General features: G+C 46.6%; 1 protein-coding gene across 1 annotated transcript in view; it reads right to left on the reverse strand.

Annotated features, from left to right (window-relative positions):
- Positions 1-15,561, reverse strand: part of LOC139263178 (pleckstrin homology domain-containing family G member 3-like) — a 221,497-nt gene that overhangs the window by 123,420 nt on the left and 82,516 nt on the right. The window lies entirely within an intron of this gene.

Genomic DNA, 15,561 nt, shown 5'->3' on the forward strand with positions numbered 1-15,561 from the left:
CCCCCATCTGACCCCCTGTGCTCGAGGAGACTATTCTCAGTTCTATCTTTATGAGAAAACAAACGAACATACGAGCGAGTCGAGTAGCTCAGGGCCTGCCGGCACACGTTTAATGTTGGGGGGTTTCTTTTTTTTTAAATGCTCAGAAGCTCAAGATCCCACGGCTTTTACTCAAAGAAGACGGTGGATTTCTCTCCGTGTCTTATCCCTCAACCAAAATCAGCAAAAAAATTCGGCGTCCATCTGGTTTGTGCATTCTCGCCGTGCGCAAAACGGCCATTCAAAGCTGCATTGTGGGATACACCCAGAGAGCTTTTGACAAAACTGCGCTATAAATGCAAGAATTAGGATCCCCCGTGATATTCACGATATGCGAGAGAGAGGGCGGCCATGAGGACACGGGAACCTTTGCTCCCATCTCCATCAGTAGCACAGCAAGATCCCACACGCACCCAATGTGGAGTGGGGGAGAGAAGGAGGTGGGTGGGACAAAAACAAACAGTTTCCGAGATGTGTTGGCCTCCTTCTGGCCACCCTCTGTGCGTCTCCTTTCCGAAGGGCCTTGAGCCCACGAGCCAATGACTCAGAGGCGAGAGTGCCAGCACTGAGTGCCGCTGATACCTTCATCAGGAACGCAATGTTACTGGTCTAGTGATCCAAAGGCCTGGATTTAGAATCCAGATACGCGAGTTCAAATCTCACAACAGCAGTTGGGGGCATTTAAATTCAGTTAATTCAATAAATCTTGAATTAAAAAGCTAATGGTCGACCAGATTGTCATAAAAACCCATCTGGTTCATTAATGTCCTCTAGGGAAGGAAATCTGCTGTCCTTACCCGGTCTGGCCTATATGTGATTCCAGACCCACAGCAATGTGGTTGACTCTTAACTGCCCTCTGAAATGGCCTAGCAAGCCCCTCCATTGTACCAAACCGCTATGGCAAAGTCAGCACTGTGAGAACTTTCACCACACGGACTGCAGCAGTTCAAGGCGACGGCTCACCACCACCTTCTCAAGGGCAATTAGGTAAGGGCAATAAATGCTGGCCTTACCAGCTACGCCCACATTCCGTGAACAAATTTTTGAAAATCCTGCGAACTGTACCCATCTGACTGTCTTAGCACCATAAACAGCAGTAACCACCTCACATCTAGGTTCACACTGGTGTATGCAACACACCGCTTTGGGGGGGGCGGGGGGTGGTGGCAAGGGTCAAAGTGCAGCACTTCATAATCTGGCAGAACATGGGGAAGGAGAGTATACGTTTCATTTTTTTTTCTTAAAACTACCTTTTATTTTGTTAGCATTATGGCACTGATTTCTGGGGAATGTACAGTCACGTTTGAAGTTGTTTACTGTGCAACGTTTTAATATAGGCTCTGCTAGAAGCCAATTTGAGCAGCCTCTGGTGTGTTTTGTGTGTTCTTGTGTTGTGGGATCCCACACACAGACACACAGGAGAATGCAAGTGAGGCCACAATAAAGTCTGGAGAGTTCTGTCTGTTTGAATATGGCTTTCCTGCTGCCCTGGAGGCCTCAGTGATTCGATATCAACAGTTCGACTGATGTGAGTGAACTGCAAACCCCATCAGTGGAGTGGTGGAGGTGGGGGTGGGGGTGGGGGGGGGGGGGGGGGGGGGGTGGAAGCCATTTTCTTTTTGCTTTTTGTTCCAGTTCCTCAGCAAAGAGGCCAAAAACACAAAGACAGACTTGCATTTCTATAACGCCTTTCACGACTTCAGGATGTCTCGAAGCGCTTTACAGTCACTGAAGTGCTTTTGAAGTGTAGCCACGGTTGTAATGTGGGAAATGTGGCAGCCAATTTGCGCACAGCAAGCTCCCACAAACAGCAATGTGATAATGGCCAGATAATCTGTTTGAGTGATATTTGTTGAGGGATAAATATTGGCCAGGACACCGGGGAGGAACTCCCCTGCTCTTCTTCGAAATAGTGTCATGGGATCTTTTGCATCTACCCGATAGACGGTACCTCACACAGTGCAGTACTCCCTCAGTATTGTACTGGGAATGTGAGCCTAGATTATGGGACAAACTTCTGACTCAAGAGGCGAGTGCTGCACACTGTGCCACAGCTGACATTTGCTCCCCAGCCTCTGCCAATCGCTGCTTCGTATCCTGATGTTTGCCTCCTCCCATCTTGTAAGGAAAGTCCCCTGGTCAGTCTGTTCCTCTCTCCACCTCCCGCCTCCTTGCTGCAGCCAAGCTTAGCGACGCTAACTCCCCCAGCTTGTCCGGGAGTCTACAGGATTAATCTCCCGGACACAGCTGCGCACGTCCTGAGAGGGGAAAAAAATTGCTTCTGCCGGACTCGCATCAAATAGAAGGGCCGCAACGTATCCAGGATGCAATGTGATCCTGAAGCCCAATCCCGCCACCTCCCACACGCAACTGATAACACCACGCCACAGATAGAGTGGTTTCTGGGGCACAGGGGTTTGCTGACTCTATTATCAACCAATCGCCGTGAAGACTGATGGGTCAGGTGACCGATGGCAGGAAGGTCGGGGGGGGAACATAAGAATTAGGAACAGGAGTAGGCCATCTAGCCCCTCGAGCCTGCTCCGCCACTCAACAAGGTCATGGCTGATCTGGCCGTGGACTCAGCTCCACTTACCCGCCCGCTCCCCGTAACCCTTAATTCCCTTATTGGTTAAAAATCTATTTATCTGTGATTTGAATACATTCAATGAGCTAGCCTCAACTGCTTCTTTGGACAGAGAATTCCACAGATTCACAACTCTCTGGGAGAAGAAATTCCTTCTCAACTCGGTTTTAAATTGGCTCCCCCGTATTTTGAGGTTGTGCCCCCTAGTTCTAGTCTCCCCGACCAGTGGAAACAACCTCTCCGCCTCTATCTTGTCTATCCCTTTCATTATTTTAAATGTTTCTATAAGATCACCCCTCATCCTTCTGAACTCCAACGAGTAAAGACCCAGTCTGCTCAATCTATCATCATAAGGTAACCCTCTCATCTCCGGAATCAGTCTGGTGAATCGTCTCTGTACCCCCTCCAAAGCTAGTATATCCTTCCTGAAGTAAGGTGACCAAAACTGCACGCAGTACTCCAGGTGCGGCCTCACCAATACCCTATACAGTTGCAGCAGGGCCTCCCTGCTTTTGTACTCCATCCCTCTCGCAATGATCCATCCCTCTCGCAATGATGTGGGGCCGTTGGAAGCGGGAGGTCATGTGATGAAACCGCCCAGAATACGGTCCAACCATAGTCAACAACTCTTAACCAAGCTTCATGCCGGATCCCAAAACATCTGGATTTCAGGCAGCAGATTTGGGATCCTAATGTTGCAGGCAGAGTCAATAAAATGAGGTGGCGTTTTAAACAGCAATTTTTGAGGCTTCTCAGCTACCCATGGTGAACAGGTGCAGCTGTGTTTAAAGGACACTAGAACCAGTTCCACACAACTGGATCTCAATTCATTTGCATAAAATCCGCCTTCATTTGAATAAAATGAAGAGGAGCCAAAGTTTATAGAAAAAAACAAATGAGAGAAAGGCCTTTATCTATGGTTAAAATGGCTGACACGAGCACCTTCTGATATTATGCCCTTCTGGAGCTGTGCATCAGTAGACTGGACTTCGTCCTCAAACATTGTGAGACAAGCCTATGTCAATAGCCATTGAAGGAGGATGTAGTTTATATTATAATTCATTTACATTATGCTTGTATATTATAAAAACAGTCCAATAATGGATAATGGACTGTTATGGGGGGGAGGAACTTAATACAATCACTATCACTAAAGTAATAGTACTCGGTAAAATAATGGGACTAAAGGCAGACAAGTCCCCAGGACCTGATGACTTGCATTCTAAGGTCTTAAAAGAAGTGGCTGCAGAGATAGTGGATGCATTGGTTGCAATCTACCAAAATTCCCTGGAAAACCGCAAATGTAGTGCCCCTATTTAAAAAAGGAGGCAGACAGAAAGCAGGAAACTATAGACCAGTTAGCCTAACATCTGTCGTTGGGGAAATGCTGGAGTCCATTATTAAGGAAGCAGTAACAGGACATTTGGAAAAGCATAATTCAATCAAACAGAGTCAGCATGGTTTTATGAAAGGGAAATCATGTTTGACAAATTTGCTGTAGTTCTTTGAGGATGTAACGATCAGGGTGGATAAAGGGGAACCAATGGATGTGGTGTATTTGGATTTCCAAAAGGCATTCGATAAGGTGCCACATAAAAGGTTAATGCACAAGATAAAAGTTTATGGGGTTTGGGGGTAATATATTAGCATGGATAGAAGATTGGCTAACAACAGAAAACAGAGAGTCAGGATAAACGGGTCATTTTCCGGTTGGCAAACAGTAACTAGTGGGGTGCCGCAGGGATCAGTGCTGGGGCCTCAACTATTTACAATCTATATTAATGACTTGGATGAAGGGACAGAGTGTAATGTAGCCAAGTTTGCTGATGATACAAAGATAGGTGGGAAAGCAAGTTGTGAGGAGAACATAAGAACATAAGAAATAGGAACACTCCTCCTCACACATTGCTTTTCCTCCCATCTTTGTATCATCAGCAAACTTGGCTATGTTACATTCAGGAGGACACAAAACATCTAAGGCTAAATGAGTGGGCAAACATTTGGCAGATGGAGTATAATGTAGGAAAATGTGAGGTTATCCACTTTGGTAGAAAAAATAGAAAAGCAAATTATAATTTAAATGGAGAAAAATTACAAAGTGCTGCAGTACAGAGGGACCTGGGGGTCCTTGTGCATGAAATACAAATAGTATGCAGGTACAGCAAGTAATCAGGAAGGCAAATGGAATGTTAGCCTTTATTGCAAGGGGGATACAGTATAAAAGCAGAGAAGTCCTGCTACAACTGTACAGGCCACACCTGGAGTACTGCGTACAGTTTTGGTCTCCGTATTTAAGGAAGGATATACTTGCATCGGAGGCTGTTCAGAGAAGGTTCACTAGGTTGATTCTGGAGATGAGGGGGTTGACTTATGAAGATAAGTTGAGTAGGTTGGGCCTATACTCATTGGAGTTCAGAAGAATATGAAATGATCTTATCGAAACATACAAGATAATGAGGGGATTCGACAAGGTGGATGCAGAGAGGATATTTCCACTCATAGGGGAAACTAAAACTAGGGGGCATAGTGTCAGAATAAGGGGCCGCCCATTTAAAACTGAGATTAGGAGGAATTTGTGGATCTGTGGAATTCTCTGCCCCAGAGAGCTGTGGAGGCTAGGTCATTGAATATATTTAAGGCGCAGATAGACAGATTTTTGAGCGATACGGGAATAAAGGGTTATGGGGAGTGGGCAGTGATGTGGAGCAGAGTCCATGATCAGATCAGCCATGATTTTGTTGAATGGCGGAGCAGGCACGAGGGGCCAAATGGCCTACTTCTGCTCCTATTTCTTATAATACAAATAAATTGCCCACGTCAGTTGATGAGATTTATTTTTGCACACAATAGTTGGGAAAGAGACTTCAAAAATTTGTTACAGGAGGACACCTTGTGGTGGGAGGCCATAACTACAGCGTGACAGTTGACGTAGCAAAATTGAATGGGGAATGTTGCCATAACAAAAATCGTTACCTCAATACTGCACTGGAGTGTCATGCTCAAGTCTCTGGAGTGGGGCTTGAACCCACGATCTTCTGACTCAGAGAGCTCAATGTGGTAGCGGGTGACATACATGAGTAGGCTACCAAGAACCGATACTGGGAATGAAAGAGAGAGAGAGAGAGAGAGAGAGAGAAAAAGAGAGAGAGAGAGAGAGAGAGAGAGAGAGAGAGAAATTCCAGCTAAGGATCATGTGACCGCTCAAGCCCTGTAACCTCTGGCAGGAATTACAGGCTCACCTCCAAGAGGCTTGTCGTTGCACTGTTTTAAATTGCGATTGACACACAATTAACACTACGTCAAAACAAAGAGAGAGAAGGAACCCTGTCCCCTCGCACCAATACATTCAGCAACTGAACAGACCACTTCCAACACCTAAACCACCCTGGTTGCTGCTGGAGCTTTAGTTCCTGTGTTTTTTTTAAAAACACATCGCTTGAAAATCTGGGTGAAGGGCCAAAGTTCACAGTGCAGAATGCGAGCAAGGTTACAAAGGGTAGGATTGGAAGCGAGGTAAATCAGCAAGCAGTGATAATTAGATGCCAAGCCTGGGTTACGATGGATTGTAGGAGGAAAGGAACACTAGGAGGTTACAAGTTATTTTTAAATAGTGTGCCCTATTTGCACATTAACTGGAGGCAGTTCAGTAACAGAAAAAGAAGACAAATTAATATGTGCTAATAGCCTTACAGCGGAAAAGTCCTCAAGCTTTTGAAATCCCGTAGATTGCATTAAGATGGGTAGACTGAAGGAGTTTAAGGAGGCATCAGAAAGCAGGAGACAGTGCGAAGATTTGAAAGTGTCAGCCGTGGCTCAGTGGGCAGCAATCTTGCCTCAGTCAGTAGTTCATGGGTTCAAGCCCCATTCCAGAGACTTGAACCCATTATCTGGATCGACACTCCAGTGCGGTACAGAGGGAGTGCTGCACTGCCGTGGGTGCCGTCTTTTCCACGAGGGCTAAACCAAGGCCCCAACTACTCTCTCAGGTGGACGTAAAAGATTCCATGGCACTAATCTGAAGACCATCAGGGGAGTTCTCCCCAATGTCTTGGCCAATATTTATCCCTCAAGCAATATCACTAAAAACAGATTACTGGTCATTATCTCAGCCTGCTGTGTGAAAATTGGCAGCCGCATTTCCCACATTATAACAGTGACTACACTTCAAAAGTACTTCATTGGCTGCAAAGCAGCTTGGGATGTCCTGAGGTTGCGAAAGGCGATATATAAATTCAAGACTTTCTTTCCAGAGACAGGAAGCTCTGACAAAGCGCCAGTCTTCTCTCGTGTGATGCTATCAATACTTCCGCCTTTGGTCTTGCTCGTGAACTCCTTCAACAAACACCATTGCTGTTTAGAGGTTTACCAATATGGACCCGGAGCCAGGATGTCTGGCCTTCAGTTCCCCCTCCTGGGCTATGGGAGGTTGAGACAACCCAGGTCCGGAGGGTCCCTGCTTTCCGATGTCCCATCGGGAGGCCCCCCACCCCATCCCTACTGGAAAAGCACACCTGTGTGGACCAATCAGCTGCCAACCCCCCCACCCCCACCTCCACCTCCTTGGTCGAGTAACCGCCCACCCCTCGTACGAGAGTTCACAGTGGCCTGTGCCACGCAAACCGTACACAGCACGAAGATTTGTGCCTCCAAGAGACGATGGGAGAGGGGAAAAGAAAAGTTAAGTGATACCTTTGTGCAGACAGCTCTCGGTGTTTTTGACTGTGCCTGCGCTGGCACCGAGTGTGCCCCCAGTACCGCCTCCCCAGCTCCGTCACACTGCAACACAAACAGGCTGTTCTTGCTGTCTGTCGCCAGGCACTGTGAACAGCTGACAGTATCAGGCAGCGACTGACACAGGAGCCCTCCCTGTCAACACAGCGTTAACCCTTTCCAAGGCCAGAAACAGCGACGTGCCTTTCACTGCATCTTCTCTACAATCCCCACCAATCCACAACCCCCTCCCCATTTTGTTCCTGTTGGTAATGATACATCGCCTGGTGGCTCAATTGATAGATGCACCTCTCAGTGTGCGTGCGTGTGTGTGGAATACAAGTCCGTGCTCAGTTAATTGAAAGCAGCCAGGGCTGCATGCTTGGGGCTAGTGAGCAGCATATAAAACACTGAGTTCTGACGAAGGGTCATCAACCGGAAACGTTAACTCTGTTTCTCTCCACAGAAGCTGCCTGACCCGCTGAGATTTCCAGCATTTTCTGTTTTTATTTCAGATTCCAGCATCCGCAGTATTTTGCTTTTATAAAACTCTGGGCTCTGTTCTTGACTGCTATCCAGTGCTGGAAAGTACATCTGTGTCGGCACCCCCCTTATCGAAGAGAGAATCAGGGTAAGCTGCAATGGTTTCCATGGTTGAATAGCCTGCAGACACACACCATCTTGGCTAAACACATCCACTTGGGCAAGGCCATGCAAAACCGTGGCCTTGTATATTAGAAACATAGCAATTTACTGCGCAGAAGGAGGCCATTTCGGCCCATGGTGTCCGCGCCGGCCGACAAAGAGCCGCACGGCCCTCGGTCAGCAGCCCTGAAGGTTACATATAAACCTATGAACAATGAACAATGGCGGGAAGGTAAAGAGCATCCGGCCCAACCAGTCTGACAACTGTGACACCCCTTACACTGAAACATTCTACACTCCACCCCAACCGGAGTCATGTGATCTCCTGGGAGAGGCAAAAACCAGATTAAAAACCCAGGCCAATATGGGGAAAAAAATCTGGGAAAATTCCTCTCCGACCCATCCAGGCGATCGAAACTAGTCGAGATCACCCTGGTCGTATTCAATTCCCTGCAGTACTTACCATCATATCTGCACCAGCATTGATCTTAATGGGAGAGATGGGGGCCGGGTGAGAGGCACTGGAGATGGAGAAATAAACAACCATGACCAGGCCTGTCATTACAACAGTGACTACACCTCAACAGAACTTCATTGGTTGTGAAGTACTTTGTGACGTCTAGAGGTCGTGAACAACAATTTGCATTTCCATAGCACCTTTAATGTTATAAAACACCCCAAGGCGATTCACAGGAGCTCAGTCAGACAAATTCAGTCTGTTAGCCAATGTAGGTCGCGAGCACAGAGGTGACGGGTGAACGGGACTTGGTGCGAGTTAGAACACGGGCAGCAGAGATTCGGATGAGCTCAAGTTTATGTAGGCTGGAAGATGGGAGGCCAGCCAGGAGAGCATTGGAAGAGTAGAGTCTGGAGTTAACAACGGCATGGAAGAGGGTTTCAGCAGATGAGCTGAAAAGCGCAATGCAAATGCAAATCTTTGTCTGTTCGGGGGACTTTCCCAACTCTCACCAGCTTCCTCCTCGAAAGACCTAGCTAGGTTACAGATCCATAAAGCACCTCTCGGTAAAAACGGACTCAAGGAGCCTCTTACTGACCCACGCGCCTGGACAGCGAATGTCTGTTGGATATTCGACCGAGGGGGCAGGGAACTACCCCCGTCCTCACCCAATGCGTATACAACCCACGCACACAGAGTAGGAAGCCCGGCTGATTCTCCCCTCTTGAACCCAGGGAGACACCGAGACTACTCTCAGCCTGGAGGGCCAGCCTAGACTGTGTGCTCAAGTCCCTGGAGTGGGACTTGAACCCACAATCTTCTGACTCCGAGGTGAGAGTGCTACCCACTGAGCCATGGCTGACACAAAAGTACTGCATTTGATATAGAGTGCTTTATGTCCTGGAGGATGAAAGGTGCTATATAAATGCAATTTTTTCTTTAAAACCTACTCTTTGACCAAGTTTTGGTCACCTGTCCTAATATCGCCTTCTTTGGCACTGTGTCAATTTTTGTCTGATAACATTCCTGTGAAATGCCTTGGGACGTTTTACTGCATAATGACGCTATATAAATGTAAATTGTTGTTGTTTAGCATGGAGTGAGCAGTCGGCGGTTTGAGAAGTACGAAAAAATGTAACGTGACATCAAGCGATACGTGACCTCTGTATTAGCTGGTTGTCAAATTAGAATATCTATTAAAGCAGAGGTCCTCTGGAGAGACACAACACACCGAATGGGGAAAGACAGAGATCCTCAAAAGCAAAGCCTAGTGTAGTGTGGGATCCTCAGTTTGGTGTTGAGTTATCGGAGCTCGGCCAGGGCTGTGCTGTAGGTGCTACAAGTGGATGGAGGGAGGAAAATAATCAGTCAGAGTTCCAACTCATGATCTAATCCAGTCATCCCCCTGTTGTAAGGCGTTCGGACTTTGGGTGGGGGCAGATTGAAGCACGGCTGTGATGCCCCACCCAGTCAAATAGCCTGACTATCTGGGCCCGCAGACGAAGAGCAACGGCTTGGGGAAGGCACTGCTGGGCTCCTGCCATCAGAACAGGAGTCGGCCATTCAGCCCCTCAAGCCTGGTCCACCATTTAATTAAATCATGTGGCTGATCTGTACCTCAACTCCATTTACACACCGTAGCTCCATATCCCTGGATTCCCTTGCCTAACAACAATCTATTGATCTCAGTCTTCAAAGCAATTGCAGCCTTTTGGGTGAAGAGTGTTCCAGATTTCTGCTGCACTTTTTGTGAAAAAAGTGTTTCCTGATTTCATTCCTGAGCAGCCTAGCTCTAATTTTAAGATTGTTCCTCCTTGTTCTGGACTCCCGCACCAGACGAAATAGTTTCTCTGTATCCAACCTGTAGAATCACTGCATCATTTTAAATACCGCAACCGTCTAAACTCAAGAAAACACAAAGCCCCAGCACTTGTTTGAACTGTACCCCAGCAAGAGTCAGCACCTTGGGGAGGGAGATGGAAACGGAGCGTTTGAGAGCAGTGGTGCTTCAATCAGACTGAAACCCGAGAAGTGCAGCAGTTTAAGAGACAGTGTCCCTGGCTCACAATCAAAGAGCGCACGGCTACAGTCTTTAATTACAGTATCAGGAAACGATCAGAGCAACATCAGGCTATTATCGCAGTAATGCAGTACTCAACATCAAGTGAAGAGTACAGATAGGCCTCAGGGATAGGGACATAATGACACCGGGGAGGGGACAAGGAGGAGCACACACTGGTGATGGGGGATGCGGGAGGGGTAGGGGCAGGAGGAGTACAACACACCGGTGTCAGCGGAGGGGAGACAGAGGGTTGCACGCTGAAACAAGGGAAGAGCAAGGAAGGAATATGCGCAGGGGAGAAAAGTATACACAGTAACCGGAAAAGGGAGAGAGGAGGGAAGAAGCATACATTGGGACCATTCAGCCCCTCAAGTCTGTTCCACCATTCAATTAGATCAGGGCTGGCCTCCGTTTACCAGCTATCACTCCATATTCCCTGATACCCTCACCTAACTAAAATCTATCAGCTACCTGGCAACCCTGCAAATTCAGGGGTTTGGGTTAAGGGCAGGGCAGGATAAACAAACTGCAGACTGGATGAAAGTATTTGAGGTGTATAAAATTAAGAGGGGCCTGGATAGAGTGGATAGGAAGGACCTATTTCCCTTCGCAGAGGGATCAACAACCAGGGGGCATAGATTTAAAGTAATTGATACGGGGTTTAGAGGGGATTTGAGAGGAAATTTCTTCACCCAGAGGGTGGTGGGGGTCAGGAACTCACTGCCTGAAAGGGTGGTAGAGGCAGAAACCCTCACCACATTTAAAAAATACTTGGATGTGCACTTAAAGTGGCGTAACCTACAGGGCTAGGGACCAAGAGTTGGAAAGTGGGATTAGGCCGATGCGGACACAATGGGCCGAAATGGCCTCCTTCCGTGTTGTATGATTCTGTGAAAGGATGAAATCACAACGAGACACTTTATGGGTGGAATTAAGAAATAGGAAAGGATTTAAGACTGTAGTAGGAGTTGTGTATAGGCCTCCTAGTAGCAGCTATGAAGTGCTAGATTAGTCAAGTGTGTAGCAACGGCAGAGTGGTTTTAATGGGGGGGATTTTAACTTTCATATAGATTGGGATAAGCAGACTAGCACCTATCAGAAAAGTAGTGAATTTCTTGAGTGTGTCCGGGATAATTTTCAACAACAATATGTCCTAGAGGCAACAAGGGGGAAAGCCATATTAGTTTGAGTAATGAATAATGAGCTAGAGTTAGTCAACAGCTTAATTGTGCGTGAACATTTATCCAATAGTGATCATAACATGATCCGAGTTCCACGTAGCATATGAAAGGGAGAAACACGAAACAACTACTAAGATTCTAGATTTGGGTACGGCTGACTTTAATGGGATGAGACAGACTGTCCACAGTGAACTGGACAAATCTGTGAGTGGGTAAAACGACAGGAGATCAGTGGGAGATGTTCAAAAAAGAATTTAAGGTTTTACAGAACCAGCCAATAACCCTAAGGGGCAAGAGCTCTACTTGTCAAAAAAGAAATAGCCAAGGGCAACTAAAGAGGTAGGAGACAACATAAAACAAAAGGAAAAAGCATTAAAAAATTGCAAAAAATAGCACAGATTCTGGCGAATGGGAAAGATGCAAATTACAGCAAAGGATCACAAAACAGATAGTAAGAGCTACAAAGAGGGAATATGAACAGAAACTTGCAAGAGAAATCAAAATCAACAAAGAATTTTTACAATTATGTTAGGAAAAGCGGGTAGTCAGCAGCAACGTTGGCCCCTTAAAAACTGGGAGCGGTGAGATTGTCAGTGATGATAAGGGAATGGCAGACATGTTGACTAATTACTTTGCATCAGTATTTACAGTAGAAGTGGACAGCATGCCAGAAATTCCAAGGAAACTAATATTACATCAGGGACAGGGACTCAATAAAATTAACGTAAGTAAAATAACAGTAATGAAGAAAATAATTACACTAAAGAGAGACAAATCCCCAGGGCCAGATGGTTTCCATCCCAGGGGTTTAAAGGTAGTCGGTGAGCACATTGCAGATGCCTTAACTATAATCTTCCAAAATTCTCTCGATTCAGAAACCATTCCTTTAGATTGGAAAATTGTGCATACCACTCCGCTATTTAAAATGGTGAGAGTGGGAAACCAGGGAATTATGGTCCAGGTAGCCTAACATCTGTTGTCAGGAAATTGCGAGAGTCTATAATTAAGGATAGGATGACTGAACACCTCGAAAATTTTCAGTTGATCAGAGAGAGCCAGGATGGATTTGTGGAAGGTAGGTCATGTCCAACGAACTTGATTTAATTTTTTGAGGAGGCGACTAAAGTAGTGGACAGGGGAATGTCTATGGGTGTTATTTATATGGACTTCCAGAAGGCATTTGATAAAGTCCCACATAAGCGACTGTTAACTAATGTAGAAGCCCACAGAATTGAGGACAAATTATTGACCTGGTTAGGGAATTGGCTGAGTGGCAGGAGACAGGCAGTAGGGATAATGGGCAGGTACTCAAATTGGCAGGATGTGACTAGTGCTGTCCCGCAGGGATCTGTGTTGGGGCCTCAACTTTTCACAGTATTTATTAACGACGTAGATGATGACACAGAAAGTCATATATCCAAATTTCCCAATGACACAAAGATAGGCAGCATTGTAGGCAGTGTAGATGAAAGCATAAAATTACACAGGGATATCGACAGATTAAGTGAATAGACAAAACTGTGGCAAATGGATTTCAATGTAGGCAAATGTGAGGTCATCCACTTTGGACCTAAAAAGGATAGAACAGGGTACTTTCTAAATGATGAAAGGGTTTCATTTGCTGACACTGAGGCAGTGTCCCCTTATGCTTGTATTAAGAAAAGATATCCTGGCTAATGGAATTTGCAGTGCGTCAAGGTCGATTAAAAAGGTCAAGTTGCCTGAAACAAGAGCTTAACAAAAATTTTTACAGTCCTTATCTAATGGGCCAAGATCATTTTGTGTTACTGCTTTTTACGGGTAATTTCCGACATGGGTAGAGTGAAAGAAAGACTTGCATTTATAGGCAAGTCTTTATAATAGCGACTACACTTCAAAAGTACTTCATTGACTGTAAAACGCTTTGGAACTTCCTGAGGTCATGAAAGGTGTGATATAAATGCAAGTCTTTCTTTTATACAGTACCTTTCATGGCCTCAGGATATCCCAAAGCGCTTTATGGCCAATGTAGTACTTTTGAAGTGTAATGAAGTAAACGCAGCAGCCAATTTGTGCACAGCAAGGTCCCACATACAGCAATGAGATAATGACCAAATAATCTGTTTATAGTGATGTTGGTTTCAGATAAATATTGGCCAGGACACTGAGAAGAATCACTCCTCCCCTCCCCTGCTCTTCTTCGAAATAGTGCCATGGGATCCTGTACATCCACCTAAGAGGGAAGACACCACCACGGTTTAACGTCTCATCCGAAAGACGGCACCTCCGACCGTGCGGCGCTCCCTCAGTACTGCACTGGGGTGTCTCACCTGGATTATGGGCTCAAGACTCTGGATGGGACTTGAACCCACAACCTTCTGACTCAGAGGCGAGGGTGCTACCACTGAGCCACGGCTGACCATAGGGCACAATGCCACCTCAACGGTTTGAAGGAGGACAGAGCGGTAGCACCCTCGGGAGGGAGTGAGGGAATGTGACTGCGCACAAGTGAGGCAGACAGAGCTAGCTGCTGGTTGAGCCTCTTGTTGACGGGGTTTCATTCGGGACCCTGGAGATATCTGTGCCTCGGAGTCCCGAGTGGAAACAAGAAGTGAGATAGCGGGAGGCAGTTAAAGAGCAGGTTTTATAACATCGGGCGGAAATACCGAGTTTCAGGCTCACTGTATTATTCCATGTGTGCAATCAGAAACCCAGGGACAAAACACAGAAAAACCTCCATTAGCTGAGAACACTGCCATCCTCTCCCATCAGCTCTTGTGTAATATAAACTCCATTCAACTTTAACAGGAGTAAACAAACATTTCTACTCTTGAAATGGTCATGTATTTTTTTCTATGTGACGCCCAATAAAGGGTCCTGATCCATTGCATACTTTGTATCCGATACTTGATGTGGTGCATTGATCCAAGAAAGACTTGCATTTAGACAGCACCTTACAAAAACTTGAGCTCAGCCAAAACTCTGGTGCTCGTGTCCTACCACGCACCACGCCCCGTTCACCCATCACCCCGGTGTTTGCTGGCCTACGTTGGCTGGATTGGGCCTAACAGGAGACTCACTGCCGTTTTCCCACTCGGGATTCCTGGTCCACAACGGCTCAATTTTAAAATTCTCATCTTTGTTTTCAAATCTCTCCATGGCCTCGCCCCTCCCTATCTCTGTAACCTCCTCCAGCCTCACAACCGCCGCCCCCCCCCCCCCCCCCCCCACCCGCCCGAGATATCTACGTTCCCTTTGGCCTCTTGTGTATCCCCGACTTCCTTCACCCTACCATTGGTGGCCATGCCTTCAGCTGCCTGGGCCCTAAGCTCTGGAATTCCCTCTAAATCTTTCCACATCTCTACCCCTCTCTCCTCCTTTAAGACCCTCCTTTAACCAGCCTCTTTGGTCAATTGTCCTAATATCACCTAATGTGGCTTGGTGTCAAATTCTGTCTGATTACACTCCTGTGAAGCGCCTTGGGATGCCTTTGTATAGCACCTTTCTCGACCTCAGGACATCCCAAAGCGCTCTACAGCCAATGAAGTACTTTTGAAGTGTAGTCCCTTTTGTAATGTAGGAAACACGGCAGCCAATTTGCACACAGCAAGAGCCCACAAACAGCAATGAGATAATGACAAGATAATCTGTTTTAGTGATGTTGATTGAGGGATAACTATTGGCCAGGACACCGGGGATAATTCCCCTGCTTTTCTTCAAAATAGTGCCATGGGATCTTTTACGCCCACCTGAGAGAGCAGACGTGGCCTCGGTTTAATGTCTCAGCTGAAAGACAGCACATACGACAGTGCAGCGCGCTCTCAGCACGGCTGGAGTGTCAGACTGAATTACGGGCTCAAGGAAGTTAAAGCCACCACCTTCTAAATACATCCGCACACA

This window comes from Pristiophorus japonicus, chromosome 4, assembly GCF_044704955.1.
Source record: "Pristiophorus japonicus isolate sPriJap1 chromosome 4, sPriJap1.hap1, whole genome shotgun sequence".
In the NCBI taxonomy this organism is placed as follows: Eukaryota; Metazoa; Chordata; class Chondrichthyes; family Pristiophoridae; genus Pristiophorus; species Pristiophorus japonicus.